The sequence below is a fragment of the Tursiops truncatus genome, chromosome 10 (assembly GCF_011762595.2).
Source record: "Tursiops truncatus isolate mTurTru1 chromosome 10, mTurTru1.mat.Y, whole genome shotgun sequence".
NCBI classification, from domain to species: Eukaryota; Metazoa; Chordata; class Mammalia; order Artiodactyla; family Delphinidae; genus Tursiops; species Tursiops truncatus.
This window is the reverse complement of record NC_047043.1, coordinates 21,330,867-21,351,990: the sequence shown is the minus strand read 5'-3', so window position 1 is coordinate 21,351,990 and position 21,124 is coordinate 21,330,867. Positions and strand designations below refer to the sequence as shown.

At 47.3% G+C, this 21,124-nt stretch overlaps 11 non-coding genes across 11 annotated transcripts; 6 read left to right on the top strand and 5 right to left on the bottom strand.

The window, feature by feature from the left end:
- The first annotated feature begins 250 nt into the window (after nucleotides 1–250).
- TRNAV-UAC (transfer RNA valine (anticodon UAC)) lies at nucleotides 251–323 on the top strand. The gene has a single exon. It is a non-coding gene; the product is annotated as a tRNA-Val (tRNA).
- A 3,252-nt stretch (nucleotides 324–3,575) lies between these two features.
- TRNAR-ACG (transfer RNA arginine (anticodon ACG)) lies at nucleotides 3,576–3,648 on the top strand. The gene has a single exon. It is a non-coding gene; the product is annotated as a tRNA-Arg (tRNA).
- A 738-nt stretch (nucleotides 3,649–4,386) lies between these two features.
- On the bottom strand, nucleotides 4,387–4,460 carry TRNAI-AAU (transfer RNA isoleucine (anticodon AAU)). Its single transcript has one exon. It is a non-coding gene; the product is annotated as a tRNA-Ile (tRNA).
- Nucleotides 4,461–4,989: 529 nt separating this feature from the next.
- Nucleotides 4,990–5,063, top strand: TRNAI-AAU (transfer RNA isoleucine (anticodon AAU)). The gene has a single exon. It is a non-coding gene; the product is annotated as a tRNA-Ile (tRNA).
- Nucleotides 5,064–7,530: 2,467 nt separating this feature from the next.
- Nucleotides 7,531–7,602, top strand: TRNAM-CAU (transfer RNA methionine (anticodon CAU)). Its single transcript has one exon. It is a non-coding gene; the product is annotated as a tRNA-Met (tRNA).
- Nucleotides 7,603–10,874: 3,272 nt separating this feature from the next.
- TRNAS-GCU (transfer RNA serine (anticodon GCU)) lies at nucleotides 10,875–10,956 on the top strand. The gene has a single exon. It is a non-coding gene; the product is annotated as a tRNA-Ser (tRNA).
- Nucleotides 10,957–12,307: 1,351 nt separating this feature from the next.
- TRNAM-CAU (transfer RNA methionine (anticodon CAU)) lies at nucleotides 12,308–12,379 on the bottom strand. Its single transcript has one exon. It is a non-coding gene; the product is annotated as a tRNA-Met (tRNA).
- A 2,469-nt stretch (nucleotides 12,380–14,848) lies between these two features.
- On the bottom strand, nucleotides 14,849–14,922 carry TRNAI-AAU (transfer RNA isoleucine (anticodon AAU)). The gene has a single exon. It is a non-coding gene; the product is annotated as a tRNA-Ile (tRNA).
- A 529-nt stretch (nucleotides 14,923–15,451) lies between these two features.
- TRNAI-AAU (transfer RNA isoleucine (anticodon AAU)) lies at nucleotides 15,452–15,525 on the top strand. Its single transcript has one exon. It is a non-coding gene; the product is annotated as a tRNA-Ile (tRNA).
- A 738-nt stretch (nucleotides 15,526–16,263) lies between these two features.
- TRNAR-ACG (transfer RNA arginine (anticodon ACG)) lies at nucleotides 16,264–16,336 on the bottom strand. Its single transcript has one exon. It is a non-coding gene; the product is annotated as a tRNA-Arg (tRNA).
- Nucleotides 16,337–19,589: 3,253 nt separating this feature from the next.
- TRNAV-UAC (transfer RNA valine (anticodon UAC)) lies at nucleotides 19,590–19,662 on the bottom strand. Its single transcript has one exon. It is a non-coding gene; the product is annotated as a tRNA-Val (tRNA).
- Between the last annotated feature and the right edge of the window lie 1,462 nt (nucleotides 19,663–21,124).

Sequence of the window (21,124 nt, the reverse complement as noted above, 5' to 3'; positions counted from 1 at the left end):
CACATGCCCTAGGAGCTTGAAATTACCCTGCGTGGTGTTGGGGAAGGAATTTGGACTCTGCTTTTGAGTTACGTTTGGTTATGAGTCGTAGAGTTCCTATATTCTTATTTTAACACGTTTTTAAAAAGGAGGGTAAGCAAAGTGAGTGAGTGATAATATACTAAAAGAGAAATACTCAAAATTATTAGACTTGGGGAGCACCAAGGAAATGCCGTTTTATTGGACTTGTAAAATGCAACGTGCGTACGACGTTTCCGTGGTGCAGCGGTCAGCACGTTCGCCTTACACGCGAAAGGTCCCCGGTTCGAAACCGGGCGGAAACAGTGCCCTTCCCAGGCTTTTGCCACTTTACCCACAAGTACAACTACTTCCTTACTACCTTGCTGCCCTCTCTAAGGTGCCCGACCTCGAAACAAAGGGTTTCCAACCTATCCTCACAACAGCAGTGCTCAGAACTACATCTTGTTAAAGTACTTACTGCATTTTAACATTTCTGTAGGTTCCTCGGACTCCAACGTCTTTTACATTGTGTGAATTATGAGTATGTCCTTCCAGCCTGTGCCTAGTGTTTTTCTCTCCGAATGGACTTTTGAGGAAAAACGTGCTCAGTTTTTGTTGTTTTGTTTTGCGGGGTGGGGGTGGGGGTGGGTACAGTGTAGCAATCTTTCTTGTATGCTTGTATGCTTATTATGTGCTGTCTAACATATAGTTGCTCATCTCAAAGGCATGGAGTATTCTGCTAAATTTTCTTCAACAGACTTTACTGTTTTCACTTTCACTGTAGAGGCAAATGATTTGAAATGCAAGCAAATGGCCAGGAAGCAGCTGAGGTACGCTTACCGCAATTAGAAATGAATAAGTGAATGAATGCCATCAGACAAACAAGGATGTAAATCAAACAAACGAAAACCAAAAGGTGATGTTTCCAGATGTCTTCCATCTCCGGCATTTTCTTTTTTTCCTTGCCAGAAATATTTTCAAAAACCTTCAATATAAAATTTGTGTGTGGAGAAGGTGGAAAGCAATGGAGGAGGGGGTGGAGGAAATGAATCAGAAACGTTTCCCGTCCCCAGAAAGTACACGTGGATTTTGTGTCCGGCAGAGGCCGTTGCTTAACCTCACTGCCCTTTCCTTTTTCTCCTAGTTCCCGGGGTCCGCGTTGGTACCCCCGTCAATACTCTCGGGGACTCGGTCTGCAGTCCGCCTTGATCCGGGTCTCTCTGCTCAGGTGTTTGCACAACGCGGTCAAGGCCAAGCCGCCCCTTCTCCGGAAGCCCAGGCTGCGCGCCGGGATCCGTAGGCCGACTCGCCTCAGCCACCTAGGCTTGCCTGGGAGGGGTGGCCGCTCGCTGCCACGAGTTGTCCTTTGGGCGCAGACACCTGTCGCTTACGTGGGTTCAAAAGGCCGTTGCCTTTAGGCACAGAACAGTCCCGGCCGGGCTCGGAAAGGGGTTAGGGTGGGTTTACCGGCGTGTGTGTTTAGAGACAAGTCTGTGGGACAGACGTACGCGGAATGGGGCGCGGGGGCCCTCGCAGGCAGGGTATCGAGGCCGGCAGGGGCTCCTCTCGGACACTTCAGGGGCTCGGCATCCCGCTCAACTCAAGGTGCGCGCCCGGCGGGCGGAGATGGTCCGCGTTGCCACCAGGAAGCCCGCCTCTTCCCGGAGTCAGGACCATGAACAGCGCACTCTGCATTTGCCGGGCTGTGTGAGGGATTTCTCAGAAGAGAGAAAGGACAGGGGGGAATGTTCTGGTATAGTATATTGAGCTGGTGGTGTGTGTGTGTTTTAGGCACCGATTTTTTTTTTTATTTACAAAACACAGGAAGTACCGCATACAGTATTTCTACTTGATGGTTATGGAAGAAATGTTCATATATTAAGGTGTGGGGAAGTCATGGCTTACGTATGATTTAACTAAAACTTAACCCTGACTAGAGCAGCCTGTTTTGCGACCTATTAAACATACCTTTTACATAAGCTTTCACCGTTAAAAAAAAAAAACCCAAAAAACATAAAACAAAACCATACCGTTACATCTGCTTTAACCATTTAACTTCTACCATTACCAGAAGTAAAAATGTCTGTTTTAAAGATGAAGCTTAAACGCCTCCCTTCCTGGGACGCCCGTGCCAGTAGTACTTCCCCTCTACAGGGACCCTGGCTCTTGTCCCTCGTGGACTAAGGGGAGTCACATGATCTGAACGCCTGGGAGTTTTCTCAAACCTTTGGGGGAATTTTAGCTGGCTTTTGCTTAGACTAGGTCAGACTAGATCTCAGATTCTGTGAACTTTGAGAGGACAAAAGTATGACAGACAGAAAGCAGTGTTTCTAAAAGAGTTGCCTGTCACCTAAACATCTGATGGCTATTTTATTATGTGGCCCTGAAGATTATGGCCTGAAATCCTCTCCACGGCCACTCCTGTGTCTTCAGCTTCATTTCGTACCTCACTGCCCCCTCTCTCCCAACCAGCAGCCCTTCGTCCTACCTGCCAGCAGTTCCTCTTGTTTCCCAGGGATGTGTGCACATATCATTCGTTCTACCCCAAATACTCCTCTATACCTAGTGAACATCTCCTCAACCTTGAAACTTGACCTCCACCATTACTCCTTCAGACAAAACTTTCTAAGTAAATCTTCACATTTCTGTTAGCACTGTACACCTCTCTTTTATTGCAAAAGCCAGTTAGGTGAAAGATGGCAAGGCTGGGATGAGAACGCATTGCACTCTGGATTCCAAGTTTGGGCCGTCAAGAACATTACCGTACCGTGCCTGTCTCTCAACATCCAAGGTCCTTCTCTCGAGGCAGTTGTACATTTTGAGGCATCTCTTTTGCCCAATTTGAAAACTAAAATAAACATGCAACCAAATTGTCTAAAAAGAGCATGTCTGTCTGTTTGAAATGTATGTGGTATTAAATCAGTTCCTAAATTCCCACATTCTATGTCAAATTTGATTTCTGGAATGTGTGTACCTTTACTGAAGGACTGAATTCTTGCCTCGTTTTGCCTTTATCGTTGACTTTTGCATGCTTTTATCCGATGCATGGTTTATCACAGAATTTGCCCATGATCCTCCCTCTTAGTGAGGCTTACTCTTTTAACAGTAAGAGGAAAAGATGTGATTCTTACAGCCGAACGCATTTCCAAACCAAATAGATAATAGATGTGCACTATTTTTTAAAGCTTAATTAAAGAGAATACAGGGCAGTCATTAGTCATCCGCGCACACATCATCAGGGTCCAATAGAAGTACATCCGAATATATGACGCGGGTGGAAGCATGGCAGATTAACAGATTGATTGCAAAAATTTGCAAAGAGCACTCGCAGGAGAAAACTTGCTTTCAGGGAATGACATTCTTGCTATCACGTATGCAATGTTCTAAGGGTTACAATTCTTATGATTTTAAATATAGAAATTGAAAACAACGTTGTAGTATATACACTCACCGCGAATTACATGAATCTGTCGGAGTCAACGGTTTTGCGGTTATTTCCATCCTCACTCCGGAACCAGCGACTTCGGAGGTTTCATTTAATTAAATAGGCATGCTTAAGGTGCTGTTTCACGCAGGGGCCAGTGGCGCAATGGATAACGCGTCTGACTACGGATCAGAAGAGTCTAGGTTCGACTCCTGGCTGGCTCGGAACCCTTTTGACACCCAATCACCTTGCAATTGACACGCCGACCAATTCTTCAAACTTCTTTCCGATCGCAATGACGTGCTGGGAAAAGCTCCCTCACCTTCCTTCTTGTTGCCCCACAGGGCAATCAATCCCGCCTCTTGCGCAACTCGGAAGGACCCTTCAAAGGCGATCACAGGAACGTTCACAATCTAACCTTTTCTGGTTTCAATCTCATACCGCAAATATGGAGAAAGGTTCAGTCTCACACGGCAAATATGGAGAAAGGATCACACAGAGACACCTATACACAGATTCAAATCAAAGAGGCTTTAAGAAAAAAGAAGAGGAGGAGGAAGAACAAGAAGAAAGAAAGAAAGAATCAATGTGGATCTACGAGTGTCTTCACCAATATTAGCTTCACTGGGTTACCCCTCAACCCCTTCCGAATAGAGAGACGAGAGGCTTTGACTGAGGCAATGGTAAATCTAGAAAGGCCGGGCTTGTGCGGGCCGGATATTGGACCTGGTCCTGACCACCACGCTACTCCACATTCCATGCCGCAGCTTGCTTTCCAGGACCGCGACTTCCAGAAGAGCTCTGGTTAGGCAGTTCCAAAATGCCGGGGAGGGGGGAGGGTGTAACGTGAGTGACGTGTAGGATTTTTTTGTTTTTCTTTTTCTTTAAGTAACCTGTGCCTTCCAAGTCTCAGAGACGTGTAACCACCTTGGGTGGTAAGGAGTAAAAGCAAGCGAAAGGAGTGGCCCGTACGGGGATCGAACCCGCGACCTTGGCGTTATTAGCACCACGCTCTAACCAACTGAGCTAACCGGCCGAGACGTGGCATAGCTTTTCACTTAAAACTTTTAACCCCACCGTTTCCCGCAGTACCTCTTCGGCCAAAGACAAACGTTTACTTTTCACGGTCCTCGGACACCTAGCTGCTCCATGTGTAACCCACCAAAGATCTGCTGTGCCCTCTACACAGAGAGCCAAACTCGGACAGCAGCGCTTTGTCCAAAAGGAAGCCTTGGGTTGCACGGCGCCGAGCCATTTACACAACAGCACATACTTCCATGGATTCCCCCGGCCGTTGGCCGCAGCTTCCTCCAAAAACGTCGGCTTCCTCTTTCACGTCCAGGAGTACGACTGAAAACTGGTGTGCCTTCTTTCCGTTTGGTTTTCTTTCAGGAGACAGCGTCTCATTCTGTTTATTTTGGGTGGAAAGCAACAACCACCACCAAATTCTCCTGAGAGAAGCTACACTTGGAACTTAACCTTTGAAAGAGGTTGGGGGGTGGGGACGGGGAAGGAGAGAGGGCGCAAGAGGAACGAAAGAGGAGAAGAAGGGCTGGGTGGCCGGGGGCCGGTTAGCTCAGTTGGTTAGAGCGTGGTGCTAATAACGCCAAGGTCGCGGGTTCGATCCCCGCACTGGCCACTCCCTTCACTCACCTGCGCAGGGAACCTCCCCTGCCTGAACCCCTCAGGAGGAAACCTGGCTCTTAACCTACGCACACCTGCGAAGACGGTGGAGTCCTCTCTATAATAACATGTTCCAAGTCCACCATCCCTCGCGGACCTTTTATCCACTCCTTACCCAAACTCGGCTCTCGGCCTACTACAACTTCAACATTCTTCCCAGCAGGCAGTGTACTCTTTCCTCCGGGACCAGTGGCTGAGGACGGAGACACTTGCAGGGCCAGAGGACGCAAGAGTGGGAGCTCGACCTAACACGAAAAGTGGGCGGGAAAAAGTGGAAAAGATTACTGGCAACCTTTGGTTACAAGCTTATTCGCTTTTCAATTCTCTTTCCAAAGTAGTTGCGCAATCAACGTCCTTTCTCAAATCCTCAAGAGATACAAAGTAAATAGGCGTTCTTTCAAAGGTCGTTCTTTCCACGTCTCTGACGACTCTTTCAGAGGAACTGACAGCCGAGATTGCCCTGTGAGGAAGGACCACGCCAGGCGGACTGGTTCAGGATACTTCCTCTTCCCTCCATGTCAGCAGCTCTTTGAACACTTTGAGCAAGAAACACAAAACACAGACTTTTCTTTTCTTTTCTTAAGGACAGGAATCGAATCTGGATTCCTTAGACAGACGTGCATCTCATATCGTTGCTTCTGACTTGAAAGGACAGTTCAGTATCATGGTAACTTCTCTGATCTTTGTGGGAAGTCCTTCCCCAGACTTGTACAGTTTCCCTACCTGCGTGCGCTGACCAGTGCTAAGCTCCACGTGGAGTGCTTTCTGGAGGTTTCTCTTCTCGCGGCTCTCTCCTTTCCGGTACTCTGTCCTGCCAGCTTTAGCTGCCTTGGTCTCCTGGACTATCCGCCCCGTCACTTCAACGCAGGGAGTTCACCAGCCTCCGCCTGGGTTCCTGTTCCACGCACTGGGGCCTGGAAACTCTCTCAAGGCTGCAATCCCAGGTCTCACCTCATGCCCAGAAAACTCGCTCATTCCTTTCTTTCTGTCAGGGAGCACCATCCTTCTTTGCCTGATGTTTGGTGTCTTGAAAACTGTTTCGTCTGTTTTGTCAGGTTTTGCTTCTTTCAAGCAGGAGGGTGTATCTGATCCTTGAGATTTCGTCTTAACTGGAAACAGGACTCTCTGCCCTTTAGAAGACGGAGGGGGATAGCTGAGGCCTCTTCGGTGTGTGCTGGGGGTTGCAGGCTCCGAGGGAGCAGAGGCAGGCGGGCTGCTTAGTGCAGCGGCCTGTCTCAGGGCAGTTGGCATTGCCTTCCTGGGAAACGTGGGGCCTCATATTGCGTGTGGCAAGCAGTGTGCTCAGGTATTGCACTGGGGCTCCAGGCTGCAACTGGGCCAAACTGTCTGGAGGGCTCAGGCTACAGGCCTCAGCGCCGGTCAGGTGGTTTCCTCTGGTGTGTGAGTGTGATGTGTGTGTGTGTGTGTGTGTGTGTTGGGGGGTGGGGGTGGGGCGGGGTTTGGGCCAGGGCTGTTTGTGGGAGAGGAGGGCTCTTGTGTGAGAGCAGGGTTGAGTCCAGGAGTGCTGAGGGGCCGATGCCGCCAAAACGGGCATTCGGATCTCTGTCCGGCTGGAAGGCTGAAGGTGGGAGTTTTCTGATGAGGGGGTGGGAGCCTTGGAGGGCGTGGGATCCGGGCACTCTTCCCTTATCGCCGCCCCGCTGTCGGCCGCGGGGCATCGGAACACCTACGTGCTCCGTCAGTGCCTCACCGTGGGTGAATTCCGGTCGTCCTCTTGGTGGCCTGGAGATGACTGCCACTTAGCACAGCCTCAGAGGCTGAGATTGGATGAATCAGTGGGACCCGCCCAGCACCCGAGTCCACCGGAATGACCCCGCTCCGTCCTTCCTTCCCTTGCTGCCTCTAGTACCCTTTCTCTCTCTCTCCCCACACACACCCCCGTCTCTCCTTTCCATCAGGTTACTACTTCTCTGTGGTACCCTTTTCCCAATACTTTATTGAAGTATATTTTTAAATGAAAAGCGTTTATGTGTAGTTTGAGCTGATAAACTTTACCGATGTATCCTACTCCCATGTGACCACCACCCAGATGGAGACTGAGAACATTCCCATTAGTCCAGAAAATCGCCTTATGCCCCCTTACCAGACAAGACTGCATCCTGCAAGCTAATCGCTGTCTGATTTCTAGCACCAGACAGTTTGCCTGCTCTTGAACCTCATAGAAGTGGAATCATATAGCATATCCTACTGTGAGGCATTTTGGGGGTCCAGCATGATATTTCTGAGAGTGATCTGAGTCCTTCCACGTGCAATAAGTCACAGAACTTTGTTCCGCTTATTGCTGGGAAGTTGATTCTTTCGATTTTATAAACAAACCAAAATTTGTCTGTATATACAAGGACGCATGACATAGCTCATGAGGTTCATAGTGGGGGAAAAGGAGCGCAGCGTGACGGCCTGTCAGCAGAGTGGCGCAGCGGGAGCGTGCTGGGCCCATAACCCAGAGGTCGATGGATCGAAACCATCCTCTGCTAAGCTTCCTTCTTCTAACGCCCAGTTCTTTTCTCCTGGATCGCAGGCACGACATAGCGAGAGGAAATTTCGTCAACTTACACATGCACCTTCTTCTTCGACCACCTCTAGAATCCATTGCCACCCCCTACCTAACCACTGAAAACCAGTTAGCGTTTTCCTTTCCCCTCCTTTTCCTTTCCTTTCCTTTTCTTTTTTCTTTTGCCAGTTGGGAGGGGGGGACGGGGGGTGGGGAGCACAATCCACCCTCCTCACTCATTTCAAAAGAGAGGCGAATCTCTAGCCCTTCTCACTCGAGAATACTTTAAAAATTTACCGTTCATTTCCAATGGATCAGTATCATTTCTTCCAGGAAATAAAATACACACTTCACTCCAGTTAGGGTTTTATATTTTCTTTACACTCGAAAGAAAAACATTTTTTCTTGATTTCTGCCCGATGACTATGTCGCATTTTTACTTGGGCTCGAGTCTCCTACCCTTTGTCGCCTCTTTTTTCGCTCCTACGCATGATTTATCAAATTTAGATCAAGTTAATGCGAAAGCTTTGTGAATCCTTTTTGAAAGCAATACATGTTGCAATTACCATGAAGACGCCATTCGCGTGCACTCTATGGGAAAAACAGAAGCAAAGGAGTTAAACGTGAAATGGCAGGAGAAAATGAAATGAATGTGTTAAAATAAAAACATCTGTGCATCACTATCTAACTGTCAAGCTCAGGGGGGGAAAACACACACATGGAAGTCTTAGGAAAAAAAATTTTTTCCCGTTTTTTGAGGAAAACTTTTTAGTGAAAGTACTCTTTAATGAGTCCTTACATCATGACAAGGAAGTATAAATTCCTCCAAAACAGGAAGCACTCTAAATAATGAGAATTTTAAAAAATCAAATGGAAAACTAGAAATGAGCTGAAGATGGCGATAGAGGGACCTGTTCTCTTCCTCTGCCTGTTGCTTTGAAGGTGTTCTTATCTGGACGTCCACTAAACCAACACTCTTCCACTTATTTTGCCTGCTTACCCTCTAAATTGTTCAGAGGAGGGAATAGCCAGGTTCTGACCAAAACTCTGGGTCCTTTGGCTCTGCAACGTGTGCCACCATGTGATGGAAGGGAGGGTTTACGCCTTCAAGACACCTTTCCTATGGGTCCCCAAGAGGTCGAGGCCACATCACTTCCATGTGTGAGATGTGATGAGATAAGCAGTAAACCACGCTCTAAGAGTAGAGAGCAATTGCACTCAGCCAGCCAAGCAAGAACACTCGAGTATCTGGGAAGGACGTGAAATACCTGACCAAAGCGAGTGGGAGATGGGAGGAATTGAAGCAGGAATGTTGCACGCACCGCTTTTGGCGTTTGCACCTGGAACTTTGCCTGTTCTCGAAAAGCGGGCAAATGAACTGAATTATATAGACTTTTCCCTGTTGACGGCGGAGTTTACTTCACGCGACCCCGACATTTCCTAGCGAGGGTTCCCTGAAGACTTTGCTGGGCGCGCTGCTCCTCGGCTTTCTCTGCGGTTCCTGGTCTGGCCCAGAGCTCGGACCCTCTTCTGCCTGTTCGAAAAGAGTGGTCGTCCTAGGAATTGCTGGGGTCGTTTAGTTTTGGAGAGAGCCCGGGATGGAAGAGGCGAGGAGAAAAGAAATGTGAACAGGATAACTCAGCTCTAGTGTTTAAGGAAGATGGAAAAAGCGAGAACACTGTACCCCAGAGCAACTCAACTACAGCGTTGCTACTCTGGAGATGGCCAGATCCAGTAGGAGAAAGTGAAACATTTTCCTAAAATGTATCTTCCTGATCGCGCGCTGGCTCCCGAAGGATGTGAACGGATTCTACTTTCACATTCCCTTGCAAATCATGCCATTCTATTACTTTTTATACAACATTTTACTGTGGCACGTTACTTCAGGGGTAAAAATATTCCCTGTTGACAAAAAACAAATGGGAATATTGGTGTCTCCAAAGTCTCACCTGTAAACAAGACACAGGGCTGCGTTTCCTTTGTGTATTTTATACAGTTTCACAGAGGAGAAAGTGACAAATTCTTCATCTACTTCCAACTACGAACACTACAGTTTTAATGAAGGGAACATACATATATATCACAGAAAGTTAGTGCTTTAATATTTTTACACTTATTCAGACTCGTAAAAAAATTATTCTCCTTGACTCTGTCAAATAGAAATCCATATTTTGTAAAAATAATTTTTATATAATTACTAGACCCCTGCTCACTATCACTCCTACTTATTGCCACCGTTTGTTAAATTTAGATGAACAGTGGAAATGTATTGAACATTCTACTTTTAATAATGCACCTTAAATAATCATAAAAGCACCTTTTGTAAGCCACACACTTATTCAAAACTAATGGTCTTTTTGCTAATTTTCACCGAATTCTTCTTATTCCAGCCATAAGAAGTTTTCATCCACAAACGCATGAATTGATGGGAGAAAATATTCCCTGCCCTTTCACTAAAAAATGTCTTACTAATGCAATTCTACTTTACATATGTAGCAACTTCCTTATCAAAATTAGCTATTAATATTTTTACTGAATGCTCTTACTAAATGTGAAGGTAATTCAAGTCAGAAAAAAAAAATCACTTAAACACAGATTTATAGTCACTGGAAATAACTGAAATTTAGATTCCAGTTAATGTAAATAAATACTTTCTATTGCATAGTGGCATGATTGGGTAATTGAGCATAAAAATACATAGTATTAGGATAAAATTCTGTGGCAGAAACGGAATGAGAATATGTTTTGAGAGAAAACGTATTCTCGAAATTTTTTCAACTGTAAAAGCTCAGTAAGAAGGGCTTTTCGACGGAGGATGAGGGGTGGGGGGGAAGAGGAAGGGAAGGGGGAGAGGAGGGAGACGGGGAGGAGAGCTGTAAGGCCCAAACTGAGATCTGAGGAACGTGTAGAGAATGAAGACAGGTGAAGTGAGGGCAGAGGTGGGGACTAGAGTGTTGCCGGTGAAGAATGAGAAGATTATGGAGCTTGGGGGGAATAGAAAAAATTTTATCTTGACTGGAAGGCAATGCGAATACTGAGGAAGGATGACAATTAAGGCTGGAGACACGAGCAGGTTAAAAGATTATCAAAGTGTGAAAGGCTCCCAGGAGAAAGGGGGAAAGAACTGGTTCTGTGTGAAAATTCTTTTAAAATGACTGCACTTTGGAGAACGGTACTGTACAGAAAGATGAAAAGGTAAGGCTTTGCCAAAAGCAAGATTTTTAAAAAGTATTCAAAAGCATTTTCCAGTCGTGGGACGAGGTGGCCGAGTGGTTAAGGTGATGGATTGCTAATCCGTTGTGCTCTGCACGCGTGGGTTCGAATCCCATCCTCGTCGACTTTTCCAGTGGTGGGGACTGTGCCATTTGCTCTTTTATCTTCTATCTTGACAAAAGAATTGTGCATTGCACGTGTCCTTCCCAGATACTCGAGTGTTCTTGCTTGGCTGGCTGAGTGCAATTGCTCTCTACTCTTAGAGCGTGGTTTACTGCTTATCTCATCACATCTCACACATGGAAGTGATGTGGCCTCGACCTCTTGGGGACCCATAGGAAAGGTGTCTTGAAGGCGTAAACCCTCCCTTCCATCACATGGTGGCACACGTTGCAGAGCCAAAGGACCCAGAGTTTTGGTCAGAACCTGGCTATTCCCTCCTCTGAACAATTTAGAGGGTAAGCAGGCAAAATAAGTGGAAGAGTGTTGGTTTAGTGGACGTCCAGATAAGAACACCTTCAAAGCAACAGGCAGAGGAAGAGAACAGGTCCCTCTATCGCCATCTTCAGCTCATTTCTAGTTTTCCATTTGATTTTTTAAAATTCTCATTATTTAGAGTGCTTCCTGTTTTGGAGGAATTTATACTTCCTTGTCATGATGTAAGGACTCATTAAAGAGTACTTTCACTAAAAAGTTTTCCTCAAAAAACGGGAAAAAATTTTTTTTCCTAAGACTTCCATGTGTGTGTTTTCCCCCCCTGAGCTTGACAGTTAGATAGTGATGCACAGATGTTTTTATTTTAACACATTCATTTCATTTTCTCCTGCCATTTCACGTTTAACTCCTTTGCTTCTGTTTTTCCCATAGAGTGCACGCGAATGGCGTCTTCATGGTAATTGCAACATGTATTGCTTTCAAAAAGGATTCACAAAGCTTTCGCATTAACTTGATCTAAATTTGATAAATCATGCGTAGGAGCGAAAAAAGAGGCGACAAAGGGTAGGAGACTCGAGCCCAAGTAAAAATGCGACATAGTCATCGGGCAGAAATCAAGAAAAAATGTTTTTCTTTCGAGTGTAAAGAAAATATAAAACCCTAACTGGAGTGAAGTGTGTATTTTATTTCCTGGAAGAAATGATACTGATCCATTGGAAATGAACGGTAAATTTTTAAAGTATTCTCGAGTGAGAAGGGCTAGAGATTCGCCTCTCTTTTGAAATGAGTGAGGAGGGTGGATTGTGCTCCCCACCCCCCGTCCCCCCCTCCCAACTGGCAAAAGAAAAAAGAAAAGGAAAGGAAAGGAAAAGGAGGGGAAAGGAAAACGCTAACTGGTTTTCAGTGGTTAGGTAGGGGGTGGCAATGGATTCTAGAGGTGGTCGAAGAAGAAGGTGCATGTGTAAGTTGACGAAATTTCCTCTCGCTATGTCGTGCCTGCGATCCAGGAGAAAAGAACTGGGCGTTAGAAGAAGGAAGCTTAGCAGAGGATGGTTTCGATCCATCGACCTCTGGGTTATGGGCCCAGCACGCTCCCGCTGCGCCACTCTGCTGACAGGCCGTCACGCTGCGCTCCTTTTCCCCCACTATGAACCTCATGAGCTATGTCATGCGTCCTTGTATATACAGACAAATTTTGGTTTGTTTATAAAATCGAAAGAATCAACTTCCCAGCAATAAGCGGAACAAAGTTCTGTGACTTATTGCACGTGGAAGGACTCAGATCACTCTCAGAAATATCATGCTGGACCCCCAAAATGCCTCACAGTAGGATATGCTATATGATTCCACTTCTATGAGGTTCAAGAGCAGGCAAACTGTCTGGTGCTAGAAATCAGACAGCGATTAGCTTGCAGGATGCAGTCTTGTCTGGTAAGGGGGCATAAGGCGATTTTCTGGACTAATGGGAATGTTCTCAGTCTCCATCTGGGTGGTGGTCACATGGGAGTAGGATACATCGGTAAAGTTTATCAGCTCAAACTACACATAAACGCTTTTCATTTAAAAATATACTTCAATAAAGTATTGGGAAAAGGGTACCACAGAGAAGTAGTAACCTGATGGAAAGGAGAGACGGGGGTGTGTGTGGGGAGAGAGAGAGAAAGGGTACTAGAGGCAGCAAGGGAAGGAAGGACGGAGCGGGGTCATTCCGGTGGACTCGGGTGCTGGGCGGGTCCCACTGATTCATCCAATCTCAGCCTCTGAGGCTGTGCTAAGTGGCAGTCATCTCCAGGCCACCAAGAGGACGACCGGAATTCACCCACGGTGAGGCACTGACGGAGCACGTAGGTGTTCCGATGCCCCGCGGCCGACAGCGGGGCGGCGATAAGGGAAGAGTGCCCGGATCCCACGCCCTCCAAGGCTCCCACCCCCTCATCAGAAAACTCCCACCTTCAGCCTTCCAGCCGGACAGAGATCCGAATGCCCGTTTTGGCGGCATCGGCCCCTCAGCACTCCTGGACTCAACCCTGCTCTCGCACAAGAGCCCTCCTCTCCCACAAACAGCCCTGGCCCAAACCCCGCCCCACCCCCACCCCCCAACACACACACACACACACACACACACATCACACTCACACACCAGAGGAAACCACCTGACCGGCGCTGAGGCCTGTAGCCTGAGCCCTCCAGACAGTTTGGCCCAGTTGCAGCCTGGAGCCCCAGTGCAATACCTGAGCACACTGCTTGCCACACGCAATATGAGGCCCCACGTTTCCCAGGAAGGCAATGCCAACTGCCCTGAGACAGGCCGCTGCACTAAGCAGCCCGCCTGCCTCTGCTCCCTCGGAGCCTGCAACCCCCAGCACACACCGAAGAGGCCTCAGCTATCCCCCTCCGTCTTCTAAAGGGCAGAGAGTCCTGTTTCCAGTTAAGACGAAATCTCAAGGATCAGATACACCCTCCTGCTTGAAAGAAGCAAAACCTGACAAAACAGACGAAACAGTTTTCAAGACACCAAACATCAGGCAAAGAAGGATGGTGCTCCCTGACAGAAAGAAAGGAATGAGCGAGTTTTCTGGGCATGAGGTGAGACCTGGGATTGCAGCCTTGAGAGAGTTTCCAGGCCCCAGTGCGTGGAACAGGAACCCAGGCGGAGGCTGGTGAACTCCCTGCGTTGAAGTGACGGGGCGGATAGTCCAGGAGACCAAGGCAGCTAAAGCTGGCAGGACAGAGTACCGGAAAGGAGAGAGCCGCGAGAAGAGAAACCTCCAGAAAGCACTCCACGTGGAGCTTAGCACTGGTCAGCGCACGCAGGTAGGGAAACTGTACAAGTCTGGGGAAGGACTTCCCACAAAGATCAGAGAAGTTACCATGATACTGAACTGTCCTTTCAAGTCAGAAGCAACGATATGAGATGCACGTCTGTCTAAGGAATCCAGATTCGATTCCTGTCCTTAAGAAAAGAAAAGAAAAGTCTGTGTTTTGTGTTTCTTGCTCAAAGTGTTCAAAGAGCTGCTGACATGGAGGGAAGAGGAAGTATCCTGAACCAGTCCGCCTGGCGTGGTCCTTCCTCACAGGGCAATCTCGGCTGTCAGTTCCTCTGAAAGAGTCGTCAGAGACGTGGAAAGAACGACCTTTGAAAGAACGCCTATTTACTTTGTATCTCTTGAGGATTTGAGAAAGGACGTTGATTGCGCAACTACTTTGGAAAGAGAATTGAAAAGCGAATAAGCTTGTAACCAAAGGTTGCCAGTAATCTTTTCCACTTTTTCCCGCCCACTTTTCGTGTTAGGTCGAGCTCCCACTCTTGCGTCCTCTGGCCCTGCAAGTGTCTCCGTCCTCAGCCACTGGTCCCGGAGGAAAGAGTACACTGCCTGCTGGGAAGAATGTTGAAGTTGTAGTAGGCCGAGAGCCGAGTTTGGGTAAGGAGTGGATAAAAGGTCCGCGAGGGATGGTGGACTTGGAACATGTTATTATAGAGAGGACTCCACCGTCTTCGCAGGTGTGCGTAGGTTAAGAGCCAGGTTTCCTCCTGAGGGGTTCAGGCAGGGGAGGTTCCCTGCGCAGGTGAGTGAAGGGAGTGGCCAGTGCGGGGATCGAACCCGCGACCTTGGCGTTATTAGCACCACGCTCTAACCAACTGAGCTAACCGGCCCCCGGCCACCCAGCCCTTCTTCTCCTCTTTCGTTCCTCTTGCGCCCTCTCTCCTTCCCCGTCCCCACCCCCCAACCTCTTTCAAAGGTTAAGTTCCAAGTGTAGCTTCTCTCAGGAGAATTTGGTGGTGGTTGTTGCTTTCCACCCAAAATAAACAGAATGAGACGCTGTCTCCTGAAAGAAAACCAAACGGAAAGAAGGCACACCAGTTTTCAGTCGTACTCCTGGACGTGAAAGAGGAAGCCGACGTTTTTGGAGGAAGCTGCGGCCAACGGCCGGGGGAATCCATGGAAGTATGTGCTGTTGTGTAAATGGCTCGGCGCCGTGCAACCCAAGGCTTCCTTTTGGACAAAGCGCTGCTGTCCGAGTTTGGCTCTCTGTGTAGAGGGCACAGCAGATCTTTGGTGGGTTACACATGGAGCAGCTAGGTGTCCGAGGACCGTGAAAAGTAAACGTTTGTCTTTGGCCGAAGAGGTACTGCGGGAAACGGTGGGGTTAAAAGTTTTAAGTGAAAAGCTATGCCACGTCTCGGCCGGTTAGCTCAGTTGGTTAGAGCGTGGTGCTAATAACGCCAAGGTCGCGGGTTCGATCCCCGTACGGGCCACTCCTTTCGCTTGCTTTTACTCCTTACCACCCAAGGTGGTTACACGTCTCTGAGACTTGGAAGGCACAGGTTACTTAAAGAAAAAGAAAAACAAAAAAATCCTACACGTCACTCACGTTACACCCTCCCCCCTCCCCGGCATTTTGGAACTGCCTAACCAGAGCTCTTCTGGAAGTCGCGGTCCTGGAAAGCAAGCTGCGGCATGGAATGTGGAGTAGCGTGGTGGTCAGGACCAGGTCCAATATCCGGCCCGCACAAGCCCGGCCTTTCTAGATTTACCATTGCCTCAGTCAAAGCCTCTCGTCTCTCTATTCGGAAGGGGTTGAGGGGTAACCCAGTGAAGCTAATATTGGTGAAGACACTCGTAGATCCACATTGATTCTTTCTTTCTTTCTTCTTGTTCTTCCTCCTCCTCTTCTTTTTTCTTAAAGCCTCTTTGATTTGAATCTGTGTATAGGTGTCTCTGTGTGATCCTTTCTCCATATTTGCCGTGTGAGACTGAACCTTTCTCCATATTTGCGGTATGAGATTGAAACCAGAAAAGGTTAGATTGTGAACGTTCCTGTGATCGCCTTTGAAGGGTCCTTCCGAGTTGCGCAAGAGGCGGGATTGATTGCCCTGTGGGGCAACAAGAAGGAAGGTGAGGGAGCTTTTCCCAGCACGTCATTGCGATCGGAAAGAAGTTTGAAGAATTGGTCGGCGTGTCAATTGCAAGGTGATTGGGTGTCAAAAGGGTTCCGAGCCAGCCAGGAGTCGAACCTAGACTCTTCTGATCCGTAGTCAGACGCGTTATCCATTGCGCCACTGGCCCCTGCGTGAAACAGGACCTTAAGCATGCCTATTTAATTAAATGAAACCTCCGAAGTCGCTGGTTCCGGAGTGAGGATGGAAATAACCGCAAAACCGTTGACTCCGACAGATTCATGTAATTCGCGGTGAGTGTATATACTACAACGTTGTTTTCAATTTCTATATTTAAAATCATAAGAATTGTAACCCTTAGAACATTGCATACGTGATAGCAAGAATGTCATTCCCTGAAAGCAAGTTTTCTCCTGCGAGTGCTCTTTGCAAATTTTTGCAATCAATCTGTTAATCTGCCATGCTTCCACCCGCGTCATATATTCGGATGTACTTCTATTGGACCCTGATGATGTGTGCGCGGATGACTAATGACTGCCCTGTATTCTCTTTAATTAAGCTTTAAAAAATAGTGCACATCTATTATCTATTTGGTTTGGAAATGCGTTCGGCTGTAAGAATCACATCTTTTCCTCTTACTGTTAAAAGAGTAAGCCTCACTAAGAGGGAGGATCATGGGCAAATTCTGTGATAAACCATGCATCGGATAAAAGCATGCAAAAGTCAACGATAAAGGCAAAACGAGGCAAGAATTCAGTCCTTCAGTAAAGGTACACACATTCCAGAAATCAAATTTGACATAGAATGTGGGAATTTAGGAACTGATTTAATACCACATACATTTCAAACAGACAGACATGCTCTTTTTAGACAATTTGGTTGCATGTTTATTTTAGTTTTCAAATTGGGCAAAAGAGATGCCTCAAAATGTACAACTGCCTCGAGAGAAGGACCTTGGATGTTGAGAGACAGGCACGGTACGGTAATGTTCTTGACGGCCCAAACTTGGAATCCAGAGTGCAATGCGTTCTCATCCCAGCCTTGCCATCTTTCACCTAACTGGCTTTTGCAATAAAAGAGAGGTGTACAGTGCTAACAGAAATGTGAAGATTTACTTAGAAAGTTTTGTCTGAAGGAGTAATGGTGGAGGTCAAGTTTCAAGGTTGAGGAGATGTTCACTAGGTATAGAGGAGTATTTGGGGTAGAACGAATGATATGTGCACACATCCCTGGGAAACAAGAGGAACTGCTGGCAGGTAGGACGAAGGGCTGCTGGTTGGGAGAGAGGGGGCAGTGAGGTACGAAATGAAGCTGAAGACACAGGAGTGGCCGTGGAGAGGATTTCAGGCCATAATCTTCAGGGCCACATAATAAAATAGCCATCAGATGTTTAGGTGACAGGCAACTCTTTTAGAAACACTGCTTTCTGTCTGTCATACTTTTGTCCTCTCAAAGTTCACAGAATCTGAGATCTAGTCTGACCTAGTCTAAGCAAAAGCCAGCTAAAATTCCCCCAAAGGTTTGAGAAAACTCCCAGGCGTTCAGATCATGTGACTCCCCTTAGTCCACGAGGGACAAGAGCCAGGGTCCCTGTAGAGGGGAAGTACTACTGGCACGGGCGTCCCAGGAAGGGAGGCGTTTAAGCTTCATCTTTAAAACAGACATTTTTACTTCTGGTAATGGTAGAAGTTAAATGGTTAAAGCAGATGTAACGGTATGGTTTTGTTTTATGTTTTTTGGGTTTTTTTTTTTTTAACGGTGAAAGCTTATGTAAAAGGTATGTTTAATAGGTCGCAAAACAGGCTGCTCTAGTCAGGGTTAAGTTTTAGTTAAATCATACGTAAGCCATGACTTCCCCACACCTTAATATATGAACATTTCTTCCATAACCATCAAGTAGAAATACTGTATGCGGTACTTCCTGTGTTTTGTAAATAAAAAAAAAAATCGGTGCCTAAAACACACACACACCACCAGCTCAATATACTATACCAGAACATTCCCCCCTGTCCTTTCTCTCTTCTGAGAAATCCCTCACACAGCCCGGCAAATGCAGAGTGCGCTGTTCATGGTCCTGACTCCGGGAAGAGGCGGGCTTCCTGGTGGCAACGCGGACCATCTCCGCCCGCCGGGCGCGCACCTTGAGTTGAGCGGGATGCCGAGCCCCTGAAGTGTCCGAGAGGAGCCCCTGCCGGCCTCGATACCCTGCCTGCGAGGGCCCCCGCGCCCCATTCCGCGTACGTCTGTCCCACAGACTTGTCTCTAAACACACACGCCGGTAAACCCACCCTAACCCCTTTCCGAGCCCGGCCGGGACTGTTCTGTGCCTAAAGGCAACGGCCTTTTGAACCCACGTAAGCGACAGGTGTCTGCGCCCAAAGGACAACTCGTGGCAGCGAGCGGCCACCCCTCCCAGGCAAGCCTAGGTGGCTGAGGCGAGTCGGCCTACGGATCCCGGCGCGCAGCCTGGGCTTCCGGAGAAGGGGCGGCTTGGCCTTGACCGCGTTGTGCAAACACCTGAGCAGAGAGACCCGGATCAAGGCGGACTGCAGACCGAGTCCCCGAGAGTATTGACGGGGGTACCAACGCGGACCCCGGGAACTAGGAGAAAAAGGAAAGGGCAGTGAGGTTAAGCAACGGCCTCTGCCGGACACAAAATCCACGTGTACTTTCTGGGGACGGGAAACGTTTCTGATTCATTTCCTCCACCCCCTCCTCCATTGCTTTCCACCTTCTCCACACACAAATTTTATATTGAAGGTTTTTGAAAATATTTCTGGCAAGGAAAAAAAGAAAATGCCGGAGATGGAAGACATCTGGAAACATCACCTTTTGGTTTTCGTTTGTTTGATTTACATCCTTGTTTGTCTGATGGCATTCATTCACTTATTCATTTCTAATTGCGGTAAGCGTACCTCAGCTGCTTCCTGGCCATTTGCTTGCATTTCAAATCATTTGCCTCTACAGTGAAAGTGAAAACAGTAAAGTCTGTTGAAGAAAATTTAGCAGAATACTCCATGCCTTTGAGATGAGCAACTATATGTTAGACAGCACATAATAAGCATACAAGCATACAAGAAAGATTGCTACACTGTACCCACCCCCACCCCCACCCCGCAAAACAAAACAACAAAAACTGAGCACGTTTTTCCTCAAAAGTCCATTCGGAGAGAAAAACACTAGGCACAGGCTGGAAGGACATACTCATAATTCACACAATGTAAAAGACGTTGGAGTCCGAGGAACCTACAGAAATGTTAAAATGCAGTAAGTACTTTAACAAGATGTAGTTCTGAGCACTGCTGTTGTGAGGATAGGTTGGAAACCCTTTGTTTCGAGGTCGGGCACCTTAGAGAGGGCAGCAAGGTAGTAAGGAAGTAGTTGTACTTGTGGGTAAAGTGGCAAAAGCCTGGGAAGGGCACTGTTTCCGCCCGGTTTCGAACCGGGGACCTTTCGCGTGTAAGGCGAACGTGCTGACCGCTGCACCACGGAAACGTCGTACGCACGTTGCATTTTACAAGTCCAATAAAACGGCATTTCCTTGGTGCTCCCCAAGTCTAATAATTTTGAGTATTTCTCTTTTAGTATATTATCACTCACTCACTTTGCTTACCCTCCTTTTTAAAAACGTGTTAAAATAAGAATATAGGAACTCTACGACTCATAACCAAACGTAACTCAAAAGCAGAGTCCAAATTCCTTCCCCAACACCACGCAGGGTAATTTCAAGCTCCTAGGGCATGTGATTACAAGGAACTACCCGACAGTACCCTGTGACTTTCATTTCCATGTCTCTTGCTCACCGTTGGACCCAGGACATAACACACAGAGCCCCGAAGACCCCCAGACTTCCGAGAGGGCATGCTTGTCCGGAGGAGACTGCTGAGCAGGGGCGGAGTGGGCTGTGCCCCAGGAGGGAGTGACAAAAGGAGTAGTGTTTGGGAATTCATGGGACCGGACTCTGTGCCGAGTAGGTTGAGGTGGGAGTCGTCAGTCAACTTCTTATCCAGTGTCACTCACACTGGCCTGGAACGCCTGCGCTCTGAGCGACGTCAATCTGTGCAACAGCTGACGTACTAGACTATACTTTATTTTTCTCCTCACTTCACCTGACCTTCGTCACTGTATTTGTCCACTTCCCAGCTTTTACCTCAAGGATCAGGGAGGTGCTCAGCAGCAAAACCATGGTCTTTCCTCGAATTCTCGGTGAGAATTTCGTGATAGGACAGCTCTGCATCAGCACGTCTGACCAAGAGCCAAGCTGAAAACTCCTGTTCTCAGCAACTCAAACTTGGATTGGTCCCAAGGTTGCAGGAAACAGAGAAGTGAGACAGTATTTCCCAGTTAGCAAGATTGGAGTCCGCTTTTTCCCTGATATGGACTTGGCAGCAAAAATGATGATTTATTATTTTCCAGTACTTTGATTAGAAGTTTACTGTAAAGCAGTCAATGAGTGGCCCCCAACGTGGCCAGTCCTGACCCTACCAGATGTCCTGAAAAAGTATGCAAGCCTGAGGTAGCAAAGGGCACATGCACTGAGTATTATAATAAGATTGCACGAAATCAGTTAATTATTTTTAAAGTTGCCAAATGAAACCACAGAGATAAATGGTCATTCATTTTCTGGTACAGATGAACTTATCTGCAAGGCAGAAATAGAGACAAAGATGTAGGGAACAAAGTTATGGAAACCAAGGGGGGAAGGGGGAGTGAGATGAATTGGGAGATTGGGATTGACATATATACACGGCTATGTGTAAAAGAGGTAACCACCACATAGCACAGGGAACTCTACTCAGTGCTTGTGGTGACCTCAACGGGAAGGAAATCTAAAAAAAAGAGGGGATATATGTGTACGTATAACTGATTCACTTTGCTGTACAGCGGAAACAGACACAACATTGTAAAGCAGCTATACTCCAGTAAAAATAAACTAAAAAGAAAAGAGGAAACGGTT